Below are 18,285 nucleotides of genomic sequence, written 5' to 3' on the forward strand. Positions count from 1 at the left end.
ATGATTTACATTATATTTATATTTTGTTACAATAAATATAATGATATTTGTTTTAGAAAGAAAAAACATGACCATACAAATGACTTTGTACAAGCCTCATGATCAGCCTAAAATTATGCAGCCATTTTTATTGGAAGCCATGACTTTGTTCAGAGGCGCAAAAGTTAAATAAATACAAGTTAATTAAATATGATTAAAGCGGCCGCGTTCCTAATTTTGAGGTGGCTCAGGACGTAAGCGTGAAGTACTCAATGCGAATACAATCATTTACGTTCTAATCTTGAAACTCAAGAAATTATTATTTTCTATTCTACCAATTGGAATCTTAGTAAATCTCAATTTAATTACATTAATAGCATGTTTTATTTACAGATACAATTAAAATATTTCAAAAAATATTCTTATTATGCATAAGTACACAAATTTCGCTGCAAAAATTTGTTGGAAGCATAATTGGTTACATATCTAACCGCATATTTTAGTACTACGCTATGTCAAAAGTAGAATATTGCGAATTTCCCGGGATTGTTCGGCTTGTTGATTTTTTTAAGTATTAATATCAAAACTAATAGAGACGCGAGAGCAGCCAGCTTCCCGCGACTCCACCTTGTGACACATCACATCTAGGCGCGAGAGTCAGCGAAGCACTGACCAGGCACGGTGCATGCTTTACTTATATAGAGCTAGCTGGCAGCCAGCTTCCCGCGACGCCACCTTGTGACTTCACAGACACATCACATCTAGGCGCGAGAGTCAACGAAGCACTGACTAGGCACGGTGCATGCTTTGCTTATATAGAGCTAGCTGGCGGCCAGCTTCCCGCGACGCCACCTTGTGACTTCACAGACACATCACATCTAGGCGCGAGAGTCAATGAAGCACTGACTAGGCACGGTGCATGCTTTGCTTATATAGAGCTAGCTGGCAGCCAGCTTGTCGCGACGCCACCTTGTGACTTCACAAACACATCACATCTAGGCGCGAGAGTCAGCGAAGCACTGACTAGGCACGGTGCATGCTTTGCTTATATAGAGCTAGCTGGCAGCCAGCTTCGCGTGACGCCACCTTGTGACTTCACAAACACATCACATCTAGGCGCGAGAGTCAGCGAAGCACTGACTAGGCACGGTGCATGCTTTGCTTATATAGAGCTAGCTGGCAGCCAGCTTGTCACGACGCCACCTTGTGACACATCACATCTAGGTGCGAGAGTCATCGAAGCACTGACTAGGTACGGTGCATGCTTTGCTTATATAGAGCTAGCTGGCAGCCAGCTTGTCGCGACGCCACCTTGTGACTTCACAAACACATCACATCTAGGCGCGAGAGTCAGCGAAGCACTGACTAGGCACGGTGCATGCTTTGCTTATATAGAGCTAGCTGGCAGTCAGCTTGCCGCGACGCCACCTTGTGTCTTCACAAACACATCACATCTAGGCGCAAGAGTCACCGAAGCACTGACTAGGCACGGTGCATGCTTTGCTTATATAGAGCTAGCTGGCAGCCAGCTTGTCGCGACGCCACCTTGTGACTTCACAAACACATCACATCTAGGCGCGAGAGTCACCGATGGTCTATGGTAAGTAGAGTAGATGTTGGACTAAACGAAGTAATTAGTGTTTGGTCCTATGTTATGCAGCGTTCAACCAAAAGTGGTCATGGCTTCGGTCACTGGTGTTGGTTACAGCGCTTTTGCAGGGTTGATAATCACACATACATAAATTGAAGAAAATCAAAAGCAACTTAAAGGTGGTGTTGGATACTTTCCCGTACTGAATGTAACGACTTGCTTTTGTTGTTGTTTTCACATATTTGCAGAGCAGAAGAGGTTCCATACGCTATGATGGTGGCATAACCACTTAATAAGTATACAATATATAATCCTAACATACATGCTTATACATATATTACATACTCATTAGGGCTAGAATAGCAAAATAATGAGCTAAAAAATGACTTTTGAAGGTTCATCAAGATCTTTGCCTTAATAAATTAAAAAAATGTTGTTGCGCCTGTCGAAATGAGGATAATTATATTTAAGTTACATTTGTTATATACATACATATGTGTACATATGTTCGTACGTATACTTTATTTTTTTGTTGCCTTTGTGTGCTATTGTTAGTTGCTTTATTATATTATTTTCCATTGTTTTCATGTTACTAGCAAATGAATTTACCACAACAGCTGATCAATAATTATTTATGCGTACGATTGAACAGCTAACTGCAAGACGATTTGAAATTTAATGAAAAATTGTAAAAAACCCCGATTGCAACAACAGCAATAAGAAAAGTAAGAATCATTAGTTGTTGGCCCAAACAAAAATCCATCATCTTCGAACGCCACACATCAATCGGAGAGGCGAGGCGTCAAATTCGTATTGAACATCAACACCAGCACAGCACTCGGTTTCGTTATGGTTTCATCGCTGATCTCAGCTGGTACATGCACATGTGAATTCTCGTATTGTGGAGCGAATGTGAAGTGTCCCACTGTGAATACGAAAATGTTCATATGCCATACATACTCGTATGTATATGTATGTTTGTATATACTATGGCCGGCGTTGTCAATATGATGGCGACGGTGAAGACGCAAAGTGTATTAACCATGGGGTTTTACAAATTTTTGGTAAATGTGATAAATGCACAGAAAGAAGGTGTAACAACAATAGCTGACACAAACAAGAACTAATAATGCTTAATCAATGCTACACTTCATCGCTGAAGTAATAGAAAAAAATTGTCGAGACCATTTTCAAGTGAGGAACTGATTACATACACTGAAGGTGATAAAAAACAAAGTGAAACAAGTAAGGTAGAGTGAAGTACGAGCGAAAGTGAACAATAAATACTCTGGTGTTTTGCTAAAAATTAACGGGTGTTATATTTCAAGAAATCTGAGTAAACTTATCACAACAAATGACCCATTGAAATTCCCATTTCGGGTATAATTCATAATTTCACGTATGTCCCTTACTCGTTAACTATTGGATATACAGACCTTAAAGTAAACTGAACACCGATTAAAATGTCTTGGTTCTGATATATAATATCTATTCAGCATAGGGAAAGATACAAATTAGTATCGCCCCATTTTTAGAAGAAAGTCATCGTTTCGATACCCGGCCAAAATTGCTATATAAATGAAGAGTTGGTCGAGTAGTTTCCCGTCTGTGTATATACGGCTTCTCAAATAGGATCATACGTGTATATCTGTCGGGTAATTCACTTACCAAGTCCTCAGATCGCAGCGATAATTGTAGACGCCTGAAAGAATAATGCCAATTTTAAGCTCTAAAGCTCAAGGATAATACTAACCTAACTAACTCTTCATTGTTTAACTATCACTTTATATTGATATGTTGAAATTAATTTAAAATTTTATAGATAACTGTTAAATGGACAAAACTATTATACTCTTTGTGCAACATGTTATGAGAGTACAAATCACAAAAACGAAAAATAAAATTACATACATACATATTTATATTCATCATATATGAAAACGATTATGTCGAAGATAGCAAGCGTAATTTGTACAGTTATTAGAAAAAACACTGCATTCATTGTTGAAGTATGTATGCAGTAATGATTTATTACTTTCATTGATGAATTGAGTCGCGGCAACATACCTCAGCACTATCTATTCATTTGGCCAGATTTGAGGAGCTGAGAAAGCCAAAGCACTATCTAAATTTATAAGAAAAATACTAAAGTTCGTCCTTTGACCAAAAATTTCAGCTTCTTTGTTTATTTTTGATACAAGAAAGTTTATTATAACGTCCTTTTGTGGTCTTCTGTATTTAGTGAATACTGGTTAGCGAAATAATTTACAAAACCGTAGCAAGGGGTTCCATTTTAAATGACTTCTCAACATGAATATTTACCGAAAATGCTACATCTTCTTCTTCTTTACTGGAGTAGAAAACGCTTACCCGGTTATAGCTGAGTTAACATCATCGCGTCAGTCGTTTCTTTGAGTGGAAGTCTTCCTCTTTCTCTGCTTCCACCGGCGGGTACTGCGTTAAATACTTTCAGAGCTGGAGTGTTTTCGTTTATTCGGACGACATGACCTAGACAGCGTAGCTGCTGTCTTTTAATTCGCTAAACTATGTATGTATGTGAATGTCGTCGTATATCTCGTATTGCTCATCATTCCATCGACTGCGATGGAGTCATGTGTAGAAGTTCACGCAAGCGAGGAAATTTCTCTGATCGCCATTCACTTGCGAGTGGCCAGAAACAATTTTTTTTGACATATGCCTCAAGCAGCTCACGACTCATAGATTAACGTCAATTCCGACTCTGAAATTATACTTGTTGTCGAAATTATTCAACCAAAATTAAGCGTATTTGTGTTTTATTGTCCATTGGATAAAGTTTTAAAGTCAGTCTTACCTGAGACAGACCAGGCTCTTTATAGTACATATTGATTGCAACAATGAATTTTTTTAATTATATAGTTGATCAGAACGTCGTAAGTCTACTTAAAGTAACCGTAACTATCAGTATTTTGCCATTATTTTCATGTTTGTTTTCCAAGTGATAACAGGAGCATCCTAAATAAGTAAAACGTCATTCGGTCGTTGGTTGACAAAATGTTTACTTTAATTAGTAAATTAAGTCATAATTATTGCAAAATATTATAATACGCTTTTGTACATTTCTTAAATGCATCTGTGTGTATATGTTATATATAAACTAGAGCTCTTGCTATTCGAATAATCGACTAACCGGGTTAAGAAAATAGGCTTATTCGAATAATTGTATTCAGTTTGCAGTATTCGGATAGTCGTAAGTCGTCGACTATTCGATTAATCGCTCATATTCGTCTATTCGGTTAACCGTTCGTGGTCGACGATTCGAATTGTAAGCGTTCAACTTCAATAAATTTTTTCTACATACCTATATGAGTTTATATAAATTTTGCGAACGTTTACCAACCGGATATTCGAATAATCGGTTTTCAGGTTATTAAAATAATTTTAAGAACCCTAATATAAACAATAACGTATTATGTATGGAAATATCTGTTAATTTTAACGGCCTTTTCGAAGTGAAACCGCAAATTTCAATTAAAATCGGCAACCGAAAACAATAGAAAACATGTTTCTGTATGTAAGTACATACACATACAGTATATACGCTTATCCCTAAGTAGATACTTGTAAATGCGTATTGTCATCGCCTGTTGACAGTTACAAAATAGGAAAACCACATTAACTAATGAGATATTTGGTAATGACATATTGGTTTTAGATCACTGAAATTAATTTATCTCCTGCATACGTTCGATTTTGGAAAGGCTGTACAATAATATTGCGATTGTCAAAAGGCTGTAAAATATTCATGTATGTATGGAAATTTGCATATACTTAATCCTACATATATACAGTTGAACTTCCATAACTCGAAGTCTCTTAAATTCGTAATTTTTTTATAGATTATGGTAATTCGAGTTAGGAAGTTCAACTATATATGTACATATATTGTATGTACATATATATTCAGTAGGGGATAGGTTTAAAACCGATGCGTCTGCATATCCTCTCTTCGGTACCTAACTAGTACGAATTCGACGATTTGCGACTGCAAGCGACATTGAGCATTAGCTCAATCGGTTACGAATACGAGTAACAAAGTAAATACGGACTCCTAAAGATGGACAGCTCCAAAAATCAATTTAATAATAATTTATGAAATTTGTTTTTTTTAAGATCTTTTATTATTATATAAAAAAATATACCTTAATTTCTTCGTTTGGATTTGTGCTCAAATTCCTAATTTTTTAATATAAGGTACATATATTATTTTGAAAGAGTAGGGCGAATAAGCACCAATAACAAATATAAATTCAGCAAGAATTCGCATTTTCAAGAGTCTGCTAAAAATTATGTGGATTTATAGAACACCAGTCATTATGAGAGAGCATACTTAGTGACATATACAAAGAGAGTATCCTCGGCTATAATCACGTAAGTGAGCATTTCTATAATTTATTTAATAGACATTGGCTGAGTTTGCGTAAATGCAGAGTAAGGAGAGTTCTTAATTTAGCATGAAAGATTCAATTTTGTATATTGTGGAAGTTATAGTTAGGATGCAGTGTACAATTCAAAAGTAAATAGTGATCACGACGAAGTAAAAAATGCCATACTATTTTCTTGCTTTAGCCTATGGCCCAAAAGCTGTAGAAGGGAACTCGAAATCTCTCTAACTCGAAGTTTTTTTGATTATGGTGGTTCCAATTTGTGAAGTTCAACTATATATACATTTTATAGGGTCAAACCCGATGCGGGAAATAATAATAGACGCAAAAAGTCTGTATATATTCTCTTCGGTTCTTAACTAATACAAATTCGACGACTCGCGAAAGCAAGCGATATTAGGCTATGACCCAAAAACTATAGAAGGGACTGGAAAGCCAATCGCAATATAATTTCTTGAGTAAGCTAATTTCAGATTTGCTCGCTTACTGAGCTACAAAAGGTTCTGTATGTGTGTTGCTTTGGATATGCTACGAATTTCGGCGTTGGTCAAGCGTATGCACTTTATGCTATACATACATTTATATGTAAATACAATAATACAAGATATGTTAGGTATTCGTTTGTCAGTTGAAAGAGAAGGAGTTACTACGCAACGTGAGAAGACAAAAAAAAAAACCGGCTGTCAGGCAAAAGCAATGATCTCCAATGCCTCGATAAAGGGCAGTCAGCAAGGATGGCGCCTGCTGCGTACAAAATTGATCAGAGGATTCCCTGCCGCTTGAACTATGACGCGATATGTCATCATATTTCGCATTGCAGCAGCAACAGCCGACCCCACCTACCGAGTGATAGAGCAACAGACACGCCAATAATAATAATAATAACAACAACAACACTGTGTACGGCATTGGCACCAGTGACAACAACTGCATACAGCAAAGTTATTGCTGCACTCTCATTCCTCAGCGCCAAATTACGTACAACAACTGGACATTGCATTTACTTCATACTGTTGCACATTTTTCTCACTTTCGCACTGTATTTGTTGTTATGTATCGTCGTATACTCGTTGGGCAAAAAACATTGTTCAACATGGCATATTGGGTCGTAAAGCGCCAACGCATTAGTTTCCTCCGTCGCGTTGCTTCGTGCGTTCTCATTTGGTATTTGATTTAACTCCAAATAATGTTCTACTGTTTAACGAGCGCGGTTAGATAGATATGTGAATTTACGGTTTTAGACTGGTATATAACTGTATAAGAAAAAGATATTCATACCACAAGAATAATTTTGAGGAGTGTTGATTTGATAGAAGATAGCTCTTAATTAAAATGAAAGTTCTAGTAGGCACTGTCCAATGGCAAGTCTTTGAGCCAACATAAGAAACTTTCAGCAGCTCTAGATCGGTATTTTTCCTCGTTTTTTTTTTTTTTTCAATTTTTCGTCAGCATGTGTGAAATTGGCAATTGTCTTAACAGTTGTTCGGTATTTTTGCTTAAAAATTTGTATTTATCATTTGATGGCTTTCTCCTCTGCGGATAACACTTTATGTAGGGAAATATTATCGTCGCTAACTAGTTAAAATCGAATGCCTGTAGCAAAAATTCTCTACACACTATAGGTATACAGTAAACATTGAGAATTTCGGAAGGAAAGAGGTAGACGCAACTAATGAAATACCATTCATGGAAATTATAGTGCATCTAATAAATGAACGAGGTTAAAGATGGCTGCATTGGCAGCCAAAAAAGTACGTTTTTGCACATCTTAATAATATTTGCTCGATAAACCAGATTTGTCGGTTTGACCGCGTAGCAGACACTCTTCACTTTATTTTGTTTCTCCAGCCAACAAACGTTGGCAAATACGTTAGCTTACTTGGTCCAATGGATAATAACTTTTTATGTGTGGAAAGGAAATTTTATCCAATATTAAATTTGCTGCTCCCCCAAATTGGTTGTTCATTTTCCTGTTCGCTATATTGCGGCAATAGTTGAATTATGCATGGCTATCGGCTTTGTGACGACTTTGTTGTTGTTGAAGTTGTTCTGCGCTACTGAGTCATCGAATTAAATAAGCTTCTTTTGAGCCAATAAAAGTAATAATTTATTTTTCTAAACACTTGTATAAGCCCCAGCTAGAATGGCCAGTGACAGTCTTCAGCGAATTAATTTTAATGGCTTCCATGGATTTATGCCACAATTACCGAAGCGACCTTTCCAGTTTCGAAAAAAAAAATACATCAAATCAAATCTGGACCATACAGCGGCTGAGGGATGACTCATCTTTTCGTGCTTGGCCAAAAAGTCAGTCATAACAATGCTAGAATGTAACGGCCCATTGTCGTGGTGAAGAAAACAATGAACATCACCCTGATTTTAAATCGACTTTAAAGTCGTTTTTGTTTTGCTTCATTTTTGAATAGTTAAAATGTTGAACAGTTTCGGCTCATATTAATTTGTCGCAACACTTTCGCGATATCTACTCGAAATCATTTTTGCAAAAGATGCTCTTTGCTCTCTTAGATAAGTTTTTTCCTGCTGTCTTGCTAGTTTCTTATTTTCAACTATCGGCACCAGTTTCATAGGGAATACAACTTCACTCAAATAAACGTTCGTTTCGTGGAACTCGACTTGGAGAAGCTTTCATCCACAAATATAATAATATGAGTTTTTCACAATGTCACTTAACTGTCCAAGTATAGATCTACTCATCCAGAAGGTTGAATCCTATGACCATTAACAGAACCTAGGTCAATACTGTTATCTGCACTCCATTTATTGTATAACTACATACATATATAAATACACTTCTCACGATCTATATACATAAATAATGAGTTCAGTCCATTCAAAAATTAGTTGTGATCGCCCATTTGACTACCGGAAACTTATTTTAGAGAAATGGGGCGGCAACAATATAAATTTAACATTAACCACAAATCTGCCACCGTTCAGAAGCACACACAGCGATCGGCGAGCAGTCAACAAGCGAGCTGACGTTCGTTATTTAGAATCGTAATGAAATCGATGTTGTTGTCGGCCACCGAAAGTACCGCAAAATTATGAATTTCGCAAACGTGCGTGCATTTCAATGCGAGCACACCGGCTAGACGCTCGACAAAGCGCGCGCGGACAATCTAACTTAGTGTGGCGTAGTGCAACCCACTGAGCCACACTATGTACATATGTAAGTCGGCCGAACATGGCCGCGTGCTTAGAGCCTCTTGCCTGTTTTTTTTTAGTGCGGCCACCCCGCCGTGGGGTTGGGCTGCGTCGCCGACAGCGTCAAGTAGATACCGCTCTTGATTTGCTGCCAGCTTAATAATGCTGTAAAACGGCGTGTTTTACAACGCTTGCGCCACACCGTTGCTGTAAGCGTTGCCGCAACGGCAGCTGGAAGAAGTTGTTACACCCGGCAGCCACTGAAACGCCGATTGCGGCTGGCGCACCGGTTGCCGGCACTGTTGCCGCCAAAATGTTGATTGCTGCCAGGCATGCGTTTCGCTGCTGCTCAGCTAAATGCTGGCAAAATTTGCGCAGCGGTGTTGCAGTTTATCAACGTGTTGTTCTTGTTTTAATTTTAGTCAGTCAAACCGTTGCTTTGTATTGAGTTTAGGGTTTCATTGTAATTTCGTGCTTCGATTTGGTGTTATGGAATTGTGCATTTCTCTTTGGCGAAAAGCTCCGCTGGACATCGCCGCCGACGAGTGCTTCAGTGCCCTCCCATTGCGGCGCCACAGCACGTGTCCTTTGCACAGGCGCAGCCAACGAAGCGTTCAGCGAGTACGAGCTAACATTTCACGACCAGCAGCCGTTTAAACGTCATTAAAGTGTGGCGCAAGTGCCACCGCAGTGATTTTGGCGTTTCTTTTGTTTTGCGGAAGTGTTTTTGTAAACGCCCGATGTGAGCTTTTGTCGGCCGCGCTCGACTCATGCATTTGCATGGGAAGCATTTTGCTGATTCTTGCGGTGTCGACTGTCAACTGTCACTCTTGCTCAGCGTATCATAGAGCTCGGTAAGCCACACGTACTCATTAAGAGCGCGGCACAGACTGCATTTGCACCGTGATTTAATTAGTGTTTGCCTCATTGCTTGAGCGCAATGCGTTTTTTTCAGTGGCTAAACACATTAGTTTTGTTAAATTAGATTTGCGCTCGTGCTGCGCCCACTCTGATCCAAAGTGCTGTCTTTGTTTTCAAGTAGTCAGCTTTATTTTTGTTCAAGTGATTTGTAAACACGAGTATTCCGAAGGATGTAGTACTTACAGCGAGTATACAAATGCAGTTTACGAACATTTCATTCAGGGACAATTTTTAGGTGAATCTGATTTTTTACTACTATTCTTTCAAAAATATTGTACATTATTCTAGTTGAAACGATCGGCGACAAATGAAAATTCAGCTACTTTACCAAGATCAGGACACATGACCCATAGTGCAGTTGATGGTTGATGGATGGAGTCATGTTTAGAAGTTCACGCCATTGAGGAAAGCTCTCTGATTGTCATTCACTTGGGCGTGTCCAAAAACGATTATTTTATTCAGTAATTTCGGTCTTTTATCAATTATCCTCTGGTGAATGGTAAATCCATTCTTAGGTGATAAAATAGTGAAACCCATGTATTTCAGGTTTCACCACAACCTTCCACCGGGAAGTACTTTCATCGCCGAAGTCACCCCCACGTAGTGTAGCTTCTAGGCTGTTAAGTATCGATAGGTTTACACATGTTTTTTGGGGAGGACACAGATATTTGCATTTATGGCAGCTAACTTAAGATAATATTGACTGAACGTGTTGGTTGCATGTTCTTAGATGGCAACATCGTATCTTAGGAAGTGAATGTAGTCTCGTAAAACATTTTAAACTAACATTTCTAATAATTGAGTTTCTTTGCTAGCGCTGAAACCTCATCTTTATATTAATACCTAAAACTACTAAATTTATAGAAAAGTGTCGATGGCTACCATGCTGGTGAAGTTGAGGCTCGTGCTGTTGGACAACAACAACTGTCAGAAATAGCGTTGCTCAAAAGAAATGTCTTACTAAAAGCAAAAACGCCTTGAAGGGTTTTGGAAGAATCAAACCAACAATCACAGCTGACGTAATCGGCATCGAACGCGTTTACGATTGCAAAAAAAGGGAAAATTAATGCGTGCTGTGCTACCATTTAGGAACCGTCAAATGGTTTGACGTTTGACACTTGACAGTTGGCGCTGATAAATAATCCAATAATGTAAAGAGAACTTTTCTTTACTCAGCGTTGAAACAAAGAAGCAAACAATGAAAACTCAAACAAACAATATTTGTGTTTTAACCGCTTGAGGCTGTAAAAGCTCGTTCATGTTATTATATAATACCAAGACATATTTACGTAAATTATTGATTACTAGGGGTGATAGAATGGTTTAAGATCCAAAAGTAAGTTGTTAATCCTTAATACAAAAAAATATTTCCAAAGTTCCTTAAAATTTTGTTTTTAACCTTACGCGGTTATAGCCGAGTTAACAACAGCGCGCCAGGCATTTCTTCTTTTCGCAAGGTGGCGCCAATTGGAGATTCCAAACGAAGCCAGGTCCTTCTCTACCTGGTCTTTCCAATGGAATGGGGTTCTTCCTCTGTTTTCCCCGGCGGATGATGCGTCGACTACTTTCAGAGCTGGAGTGTTTTCGTCCATTCGGACAACATGACTTAGCCAGAGTAGCCGTTGTCTTTTAATTCGCTGAACTATGTCAATGTCGTCGTATAACTCGAACGGCTCATAGTTCCATCGAATGCGGTATTCGTCATGGCTAATGCGCAAAGGACCATAAATCTTCTGCAGAACCTTTCTCTCGAAAACTCGTGGCGCCAACTTATCAGATGATGTCATCGTCCATGCCTCTGCACCATATAGCAGGACGGGAATAATTCGAGAGAGTGCTTTACTTCTCAATTGCCTACTCAGTCCGAAGTAGCACCTGTTAGCAAGAGTTATTCTTCGTTGGATTTCGAGGCGAGCGTTGTTGTTAGTGTTGATGCTGGTTCCAAAATAGGCTAAAGTATCTACGACTTCAAAGTTATGACTGTCAACAATGACGTGAGAGCCAACTCGCGAGTGCGACGACTCGTTCACTTCCACATACTATTATAAAGCATTATTAGTTACTTAGCCACATTGAGAAGTTCCTCTGTCGATTTTGCTGTTACTGATATTATGAGTAATCCTCACCTGACTTCTTTGTTTCATGTGAAATGGGGAATATGAAAGATGCTGCCGTTTTGAACCAAATATACGCAGAGAGTATTGACTGAATCTTTAATTTGGCTTTTTGAGGAAAATTGTCTAAGACTGAGTTCGCAACAATGTTGATTAAGTTAGGTGGGGAATTCCCCAGGGAATGTGCTAAACACTTGATATATTAAAAATACGGCTAAGGATGTGGACATGAGGTGGATCTCCAATATTATTGGATAACAAAAAGTTATAAATCCCGGAGCCTTCAGCCTATTCAGTCTTAACATCAGTATTTAATAATGAACCTTCGTAGGGTCTCAGCATATTTACATACATTTATGTATGTATTCAATTCGCATATTTAATTCATTGTTTTCTCCCTACTTTTCCATTATGATGCTGTGAGTTTTGCTTAGCAAACAAAAGCGCAGTTTGTGGCGCATTTCAAGTTCCCTTACGCTTACACAATGCATATTTCAAACAAATATTGCTGATTTTCTGCTCGACAGCAAGAACAGAAAAGAAAAAAACCAATAAAAAGTTGACTAATATGACATTCGTACACTAATCGCGCTGAAGGGCTTAGCATGTAACGGGACAGCGGTGCCGGTGGCAGAGCGCATTTTAACTGGTGTCGCGTGATTATTTGTTGCTGTGGCCTGATTGGCATTTCCGCTTCAGTGGATCCGAATTGAAACCACAGATGCACGAACACAAACAAATGTATTTGTGTTTATGCGCCCGTATTTGGTTAAGGTGATGAAGGTTTCATTGGACACAAGCGAATTCGTTATTGCAGTCACATTTTAGTGCGGTTATGTTCACTTTATGTGGAATGGGCGTTTACGTTGGAAAATAGCATTCATTATTGTGCATTTAACGGTAAACTAAGTGATGCGGTGATATAGTTGGTATGTAAATATGTATACCATCTTTTAGTATATAATAAATGTATATGGTTATAAGTATGTATGTGGAAATATTCATATTTTATTTTTAATTAGATGCAAGCATGTACTGTCGGTATGTTTGTAAGTGTATTTATGCATTTTAAACATTTTACAAAATATTTGTTTATTCTTCTCTAATAATAAAATTATAACACAATTTAGTGCTCTGTTGGAGCTCAGCTCTTTTCTTAATTAAACATTTCTACGTACCATTTGTTTTCTTGTTGTTGTTTTATTTTTTATTTATAAACATCGCAAGTAACTTTTTTATTTTGCTACCAATAGCAACTCCCGCGCTTTTCCGCATAAATATTATTTTGAAAATGCATTTCCCCCCACATACTGTGTTTCTATTTGCTCATAATTTATGACAGTTTCTCTTCGTTGAAACGGGATGGTCGCCATTTCCCAACAACACACAAGCGAGCACTCGCGTGCACTTCAATGTATATGTAAGCATGTTTGTTGTACTTGCGCCATATCCCCATAGACATCTGGGCCACCGTTATACTCACCCCTTTCGTAATTCATTTTGAACTGCGTTCGCTTTTAATTTAATAATTTTTGTTTCTTTCAAAAAAAAAAAAAACATTTTTGTTGTTGCCTCACTTCCCTTGGTTAATGCAGATCGCTGTTGTTGCTAAATGCCGTTTTAATTATTTTTATTTATTGTTGTTACATTGTTGCTCATTAGTTTCGTTCATGTGGCGAAGGGCCACGGAAAATGTTTCAAACTGTGCCGTTGCATTTTCTGACGTGGAAATGCTAATGTAGTTTACATTACTAAAGTGATAAATAGTGGGTGGAGAAAATGGTTAAAGCTTTTGCTTTTCTAACTTTACTAATTGCTCAATGCAATACTTTTTTAAATTTCCTCGAATATTATATGGAAACTTTTTTTTTGAAAACCACAAAAAAATAAAATTATAAACGCGCTGTCTCTGTTATGTCGAAGGCTTTACCAATACCATTAGCATACATTTGTTATATATTTATCATAAAAATCTTATTAATATTGTAAAAGGTATGAGATGGGAGGAATGAAACGACCCGAACAGTAAGTTATATGACGATATAGGAATACCAAAAGGAGTCACATCATCACGAGACTTCAACGTGCAAGAATCAAGTTTGACAATAATCTAATAAAGTTACGTGATGTCGGTCGAACGACAGTTTTTGTCCTTTGTATTAATTACACTTCACATCGAAACGAATATTCAAATATTACCGCAAAAGTATTTCCACCGATTTCTCCATGTGACAGCTCTGTTATAGCTTCAATCAGTTTATCGAGCGTGTAAGCTCCTAGAACTTTTTTCGCGTTACTATCGATGTGTGTCCTGGCGTTGATTTGATGGAACACAACATCTTTCCTATTGTTCGAAGCTGTCTGCTGCCTGGCAATTGTTTCCTTGAGACGTTTCAATTAATTAAAGTACAAGTTTGAACTAAAAGTAAAGCCATAGTTGGGCAGTACATAGTACATAATTCCCTGTCGAAACCTTCCTGATCTTCATTCCCGTATCAGCTTTTTATCACCAGTAACCATCCGCTTCACAAATTGATCGACTGTGTTGCGATTTAGCAGATGAAAATTCGGTCCATGCAGTATTTAATTTTGCCCAGCCCATTTGAAATCGTTCCAAACAGTTTTTTGAGGCCTGTTGTTTTTTTTTTTTTCATTGGGTGCGTTTTTTAAGTGGCGGGTACAAACCCAGTGCACAACCCTGCGGAGGGGATGTTTCGCCTTCGCATTTTATCTTGCCCCCAAACGTATGTATGTTCTTTGGCTACCCAGAGGATACTTGGTCAAAGAAGTCGGAAGTCGTGATTCCCACGTGAATGGCGATCAGAGAACTTTCCTCACTTGCGTGAACTTCTACACATGACTCTATTCTCCAACAAGACAAGGCGACTTCCAATCTGCTGCTAGAGAAAATAATTCGAGCTGCAGTACTTAATCGAGCAGGTACGATCTTTTATAAGAGTGTACAGCTGCTGGCGTATACCGATAGTATTGATATCATTGGCCTCAACACCCGCTCCGTTAGTTCTGTTTTCTCCAGACTGGACAAGGAAGCAAAGCAAATGGGTCTGACAGTGAATGAGGGTAAGACGAAATACTGTTGACAGTCATAACTTTGAAGTCGTAGATACTTTCGTCTATCTTGGAACTAGCATCAACACTAACAACAACGTCCGCCTAGAAATCCAACGCAGAATAACTCTTGCCAACAGGCGCTACTTTGGACTGAGTAGACAATTGAGAAGTAAAATCCTCTCTCGACGAACAAAAACCAAACTCTACAAATCACTTATTATTCATTCATTAGTTCAGCGAATTAAAAGACAGTGGCTACGCTGGCTAGGTCATGTTGTCCGAATGGACGAAAACACTCCAGTTCTGAAAGTACTCGACGCAGTACTCGCCGGGGCAGCAGAGGAAAAGGAAGACCTCCACTCTGTTGGAAGGACCTGACTTCGCTTGGAATATCCAATTGGTGCCATGTAGCGAAAAGAAGAAACGACTGACGCGCTGTTGTTAACTCGGCTCCGCGTAGGAGGTGTTTACGCCAATAAAGAAGAAGAAGAAGATCCATCCGCTTCAGAAATAGATCAACTTTGTAGCGATTTAGAAGATGAAACTTCGCTCCATTGCGGTTTTCAAATCTATCCAGCCTTATTTAAATTGTTGCAAATGGTTTTTTGTGAAATGATTAGTTCCAGTGCTTAAATTATGGTCAGTTCCAGCGATTTGCATTATTTGATCGATGTTTTCGATATTTGGTCTTTTAAAGTGTGGTCTATATTTGAATTCAAAATGAACGTAACGGAATCGACGAAATCAAAATTACGCGAGTTTAAGGATTAAAGGATTTCACATCCATCTTTGACGCGTATTCAAACAATTTTGAATAAATTGATCGCACGACTCTCTGTGAAATTGTTTAGTAGGAAATTTTATAGTTCTAATACCGTAATGCCGAACGCACCTATACAAAGCGGGTTATTGGAAAACTAATAGATTTCTTTTTATTAACACAGACCTTGGCTTTTTCAGATAGCTTTGAGAAGATGGCAATCGTTTGAAAAATTCGATTGAAAGATTTGGATAAAATTATTCAATTCTATAATGTCAAATAAAAGCTCATAGATCAGGGGAGAGCAAGCTTTTACTATTTGTTATTCAAAAAATTCATTAAAAATATACAAGTTAAACCACAGCAACACATACTATTAAAAATTATTAATGGAAACACTGAAAGTAATTTTATAGTTACACCCAGTTGCATTAAGATTGGCGTGTCTGTAAATTAGCTGGAACATTAAGGAGGTGCTAAGTCAACATTATTAGGAATTTTACAATTGAATTGCAAACAAATCGCCCATTTGTCAAATAAAACCGATGACAAACAATGAAATCGGAAATCGCAGCAGATGTTAATCCGGTCGCAACAAAAACTGAACAACTGTACCATCCGGGCAATTTTGCTGAGAACGCGGCAGGATGACAAACCCGCAGGATAATGAAGAATGACAATGACTGTGGACCTGTGGCGAAGCGAGTGAATCTGCCGGACAACACATGCACTTAAACATATGTATGGGGATGCAGAAAACACAACCGAACAAAGTGGGGGAGGGCTAATTCAATTTTTATTACAAATAACAACGCCACAGTTGGCGGTGGCACATGACATAAGCGCAGCACAACTTCTAACATTTCTATGATGAATTGAGCGGAATGGCAAAAGTAATATAGAAACACAAATAAAACAAAACAGAACAAGCAAAACTGTTGGATAAAAGGCTACAAGGAGTGCACTTCCTGGCGCCGTAGATTGTTGCAAATGTTATTGTTGTAAAATTAGAATTGGCGCTGAGGACGAATGAGAAGACTCCCGCTAGCAGACGCGTGCGTAGGAATCTGCGTGCTCTGAGTGGTGGAAGAGGCGTGTTTGTGGCGGGCGGCCTCTACAACTGGTTGTGCGTTTGCATGTGCTTGCACCAGTATGTGTGGCTGTGTGCGGGCGAACGTGCTAGGGGCGAATACGCAAGCGAGTGAGTGAGATGGCACGTGTAGTTGGCGCACGCTGAACGCTGCGTTGTGTGGCCAAGTGCCTTTTGGGCCAATTCAATTCGCGTGCGGCCAAAGCCGAGTGGTTGGCTTTGCGGCAGGGATAACGTAATTGTGTGCACTCGTTTGTGGCATGTGCGATATCCTGTGGGCAATCAGAGTATCACACAAACAACAACCAACAATGATATAGCAAAAATCATATAAATATAAAAGCAACTTCAACAACAAAAACAACGATGCGGCGGCTGGTCGGCAAGGTGTGAAAATCTTTATTCGAAGAGGAAATTTTAAAACTGTATTAAAATTGACTTGGTTAAATTGTATGGCTTGTGTGTTTGCGACAACTTCCAGGCGCACCGGAAATCATTGCAGAGTGTGAAATTTAAATTGTTGCAATTTTGGTTTTTATGGTTTGCGGCTGAAATGTAGATGTAAATGTAGATGTAGATGTAATGTATTTGTATGTACATATGCCCATACGCAGCTCTTACTCTTTTGTTGTTGTGTTAAATTTAGAATGAAAATGTACATGCTTGCCATATGATTTTCTCTGCAGGATATTCAATGACTTTTTAAAATTAGTGTCCTTTTACATTTTATTATCGCTGGTGTATGAGTGCATGCGTGTATTTGTGTTGCTTGTGAATTTGTCTAATTTATAGGTTAGGTTAACGATCAGCATGGCGTCATTGCCAGCCAGCTGCTTTTTCCCCGGCGTATCCCTTCACTTATAGAGCACGACTCGTTTAGCATTTACTTTTACTCACATAGCTATTTTTTACCATTTAGTGAGGAAATCGCTATCATTTGTTTATGTACATATATATTTTTTCCATTTAATTGCTGCTGAAATTTGTCAATCAAATATTATATTTGCTCATATTTTACATACCTATTTAAATTATTATATACATATCTATATTTATATACGCACACACACTCGCTTATATGTACATATGTACCTATTGTATGTATATGTTTATACACATTTGTTGTTTCAAAATTGGTCGCATGCCAAATATTTTCTTGGCCATAAAAA

Source organism: Bactrocera dorsalis, unplaced genomic scaffold, assembly GCF_023373825.1.
Source record: "Bactrocera dorsalis isolate Fly_Bdor unplaced genomic scaffold, ASM2337382v1 BdCtg018, whole genome shotgun sequence".
NCBI classification, from domain to species: Eukaryota; Metazoa; Arthropoda; class Insecta; order Diptera; family Tephritidae; genus Bactrocera; species Bactrocera dorsalis.